We start from the raw sequence: 4,480 nt of genomic DNA, 5'->3' as shown, positions 1-4,480 counted from the left end.
ATTCTTGCTCGCTGGAATGTACCTGCATCTATATTTTGGACTATAGGACTTTGCTAATCTTTTATTATCTTAGGGTTGACCTAAGGCTTAGTGTTGCTTGACTCATTAATTTGACATGACTTAACTCAAATCGTTTGACACATGTGTTAGACTCCACTCAATGTGATATGACACGACATGACTCAATGTACATGACTCGTGTGTGAACTTGACTCGATGTGTACATGACTCAAAAACGAAAATTTTCCGTCATTTTTGTGGAGGGTACCGAATTTCTCCCGAAAAATAAAGACGCGAAAAAGAATCGAAGTGTTTAATGGTGCATGTTGAACGAGCTTAATCAAGTATATGCATTTGATACTATCCCTCAAGGTGCAAGGATTAAGTCCTCTTAAACTATCTTAGTTGACTCGATTATGAAAGTATTTAAGTAACTTAGGCACGGAGGCTAAATACTTCATACTTTGATACAATGATGATTATAAGTGATGAGTGATGTGTGTGAAAGTGACACTAAGGTTAGGCTGCAAAGGCTAAGTGTATGGAAAAGTATTATTTGATAAGAGTCAAATAATGATGACTCTTAGGCTAGGTAGGCTAGTGATGTAAGGATCAATCCCCCAAGTCTAGCTCTAAGTAAATAGGGATGAGCAGTGGAAATCTCTTTATATGATCATGGTGTAAGTGTGTGAATGTGAAAATGAATGCATTTTTATTATGGCCGCACCTCAATGTGAGGTTGCCTACGTATCCGTTAGGAATCAGGCCAAACGTAGCTCTAGCCGAACCTCGCACAAGTGTATGTATTTTCTTTGAGTTTTGTGTGCTTAGATCCCAAGCCATGGGAAGTAATTCAAGAGTTGCCTTGAAGGAACTTGGAGTGACCGGTGCATATAGGTATGAGAGTGGCATAGCTCCACCTACAACACCGGCAAACGATTTTGAAATTAGGCCGGCAATGATCACCCTAATTGAGAGGAGACAATATAGTGGGGCAAAGAATGAGAGCCCATTCAACCATCTTAAGGAGTTTGAAAAATATTGTAACACTAATAATGTCAATGTAGTTTCTCAAGAGTTTATCCGCCTTAAGTTGTTCCCTTTCTCTCTCATAGGAAGATCTTTGGAATGGCTAGACAAAGAAGTGAAGCCCAATTCCTTGAAGACATGGAATGATGTCTGTAGGGAATATTTCAAGCATTATGATAACCCCAAACTTGAACCCCGCTGTGATCATACACTAAAGTACGGTGGCGTTCCAAAGGGAAAGACAAAGAGCAAAAAGAGTCGCCAACAAGTTATAGGAACTTGTAAAGCCAAAAGACAATCCAAAAGGACCATCAACTACTCCATAAGGTCTTGAACCAAACAGGGTCCGGGGATGAGGGTACGAATCCAATCTACAAAAGAAAGGACCCGCCCTATAAAAATAGGCCTCTACATTGTTCTGCTCGTATTCATGTGCGCTTTTCGAATAACATACAAACATTATATTAAACCTAACCTGTTTATCTATGTTAGTTGAATATTAATGCACAAATAAAACTATTATTGGCGATCACTTGAATTAAAATCATATTAGCCTAAACCGAATTAATAATTTTCTTATTAAGCGTGATTCCAAGTACAAATTCCCTTTAACCATGCATAAAAGGTGTGATCAAGCAATAACAATAATATAATCAAGCAACATAATAAATCAATATTAAATAACAACGATAATAGCATGATAAGGCATAATAAAGCGTAATAACAATAGCAAGATCCTAGGCATGATACTAACAAGATTAATAACAAATCCTAGCATGTTACTAAACAATAAAGATCAAAGCTTTAAATCTAACATGATACTAACATGCTAATATAATATTAGAAAGAATTAAAGACACCCTAAACATGATACTCGAAAGCATTAAATAACATCCTAACATGATACTAGGAATATTAAACAATAATAAGCATGCAATCTACATTGAAAGAGAGTAATAAGATTACATACTTTGAAGCCTCGTACCTCTTTCTAATAACAAAAATACACAAGTTAGTAAACTTCAATGAAAATAATAAACAACAATTAAAGAATTAAATTAGAAATCAAAATAAATAAAGTTTTGACTAGTTTTGGACCAAACCCTCAGAAAATATCAAACCTTGCACGTCTAGGGTAAAGGCAACTTCGAATTTGGTTAAGAGATTCAAGATTTTGTGAATGCGGAATATTGTATTTGTAAAAAGCTAGTTTAGAAAGAGAGGGAGAAAGAAAGCATATATTGCTCAAGAGAGAAAAGAGAGAATTAAGGAAGAATTGATGAGAGATGATGATTGAAAGAATTGATTGGGAATTGATGAATAAAAACAGAGGTTCGGACCCTATTTATAAGAAAACAGTCCAGAAAATCATAGAATTTATAAGGAATAAAACTCCACTCTGTCGCTAATCAAACCGACCTTGTCGCCAAATATTTATCTTGTCGCCAGGCGACAGAGTCTGTCGCGAGGCGACAAGCCTGTCGTTTCGCGACAAGATAGTTTTTTGTGGATTTTGTTTTAATCATATCTTTTAATCTAGAAGTCGAAATAAGTCATATAATATTTCGTTGGAAAGCTATTGAAGTCTACTTTCTAATGCAATTAGAATCAGATTAAAATCTTTTGTAGATAAAAAGATATGGCTGAAATAATAAAAGGGTGTCAGTTTTGGATAGAGTTTCGTATATCTTTAATATCTTTTTCGTTATATCTCGGATTTATTATTATAATATATCATTGGTAAGATAATTTCAAGATCTATCCAACCATATAAAATTTGGATAAAAAATATGAGGCATGAAAATAATATCTGACTATCTTTGAACATGTTTAAATCCGAATAGAATTAGGAAAGTTTTAAAAAAGGAAAGTTTATATTCAAATTAAATTCTATGATCTTATCTTTTCAAAAAAAAGGATAATTAAGATATTTTAGAAACTTATAGAAGATTCTAATCAATCCTAATTAGTTTAGGAATAGGATTAAACCTTTGGACCTTCCTCATGATCATTGGGTCGTAGGTAAAATCCGGTTTCGGCCCAGTTTAGTATTTTGGCCATAACTTCCTCATTATTCATCGGAATTGGGCTTATAATATATCGTTGGAAAGGTCTTTTCAAGCCCCATCCAACTACACCATTATTGGACCCTTATCATGGACCAAACTAAACTAAATTGGACGTTTTCATAAAATAGAGTGGGTTTTCGAAAACAGAAAGAAGGATTTTAATAAAAACTAACCGCAACACAAGACTTTTCAAACTTTCACCTTATTCGATAATGGTTCGACGTGACAGGTATTCATCACTGGGTTTGGTTTTGGGGAGACACAAATGGGTGTCTACAATGTCACAAATGCTTTCTTGTCCCGTTTCTACCCACCAAAGAAGACGGCGGAGGCTAGAGCCTTAATCCAAAGTTTTAAGCAATTGCCTAGAGAGAATCTCTATGAAGCATAGGAGAGGTACAAGGACTACCAAAGGGAATGCCCTCACCACGGAATTCCAACATATCAAGTGATCCAAATCTTCTATAGTGGTTTGAGCTTTCAAGGTAGATCGAGCCTAGATGCCGGAGCCGGAGGGCCAATCATGAACAAGACGGAAGAATAGGCTGTGGATGTAATAGATGATGTGGTAAGGAATTACATGGATTGGCATGATGTAGAGAGGGAATCGGCAAGCACAAGTTGCTCAATTGATCAATCTTATGTCATCAACGAATTGTCCACAATGGTCTCGGAGTTAGGAAAGGAGGTGAATTCTCTCAAGAACAAGCTCGAGAGTCCTTCACAAGCTTCTAGTCTTCCCTCCCAATTTAAGGGGAGAGGTACATCTTCCTACTCTAACCCTCTTTTTTCTTCTTGTTGCATGATTAGAGAATCCTTGGTTTGTGATATGTGTAGAAAGAATGATCATGATGCTTCTAATTGCTCCAATGTTCCTTGTGATAGATATGATGGATATGAGAATGTGCATGTGAATTGTGATGATAATAATGATTGTGGACCTAGATTTAATGCTCAAAAGATTGTTGGGAATAGGAATTATCACAATAATGGGAGCTATGATAATTACAACCAAAAGAGTGGTAATGGTAATCGTGTGACCCAAGAATTTTGTGGTAACCATAACAACTTTTGTTGTAATGATAAAAGCTATGGCCAAGAAGATGGGGATTGTAACCAAGGTTATGGTAACGATAATCAAAATTCCGGCCAAAATCATGGTAAGGGTAATTGGAGTAATCAAGGTAGGGGAAATTTTTCAAAATGATGTTCAAAGAGATACCCCACCCAAAATTACTCCAAAGACTCAAAGCCAAGGTGATGAATTCTTTACTCAACAATCCCAATTGAATAGGCTAGAAAATTTCATGATGGATCAATCTAGGATGTTGAATGAATTCACATTGTCTTGTAACAAAATGTTTGAGGTCCTATTTACTCAT

General features: G+C 35.7%; 1 non-coding gene across 1 annotated transcript; it reads right to left on the bottom strand.

Moving 5' to 3' along the window:
• Positions 1-3,427: 3,427 nt before the first annotated feature.
• Positions 3,428-3,533, bottom strand: LOC145596309 (small nucleolar RNA R71). The gene has a single exon (XR_014103157.1). It is a non-coding gene; the product is annotated as a small nucleolar RNA R71 (small nucleolar RNA).
• Positions 3,534-4,480: the final 947 nt, after the last annotated feature.

The sequence above is a fragment of the Chenopodium album genome, chromosome 19, assembly GCF_948465745.1.
Source record: "Chenopodium album chromosome 19, dcCheAlbu1.1, whole genome shotgun sequence".
Taxonomy (NCBI): Eukaryota; Viridiplantae; Streptophyta; class Magnoliopsida; order Caryophyllales; family Amaranthaceae; genus Chenopodium; species Chenopodium album.
Note: the sequence above shows the minus strand (reverse complement) of the source record. Positions and strands in the feature narration are given on the sequence as shown.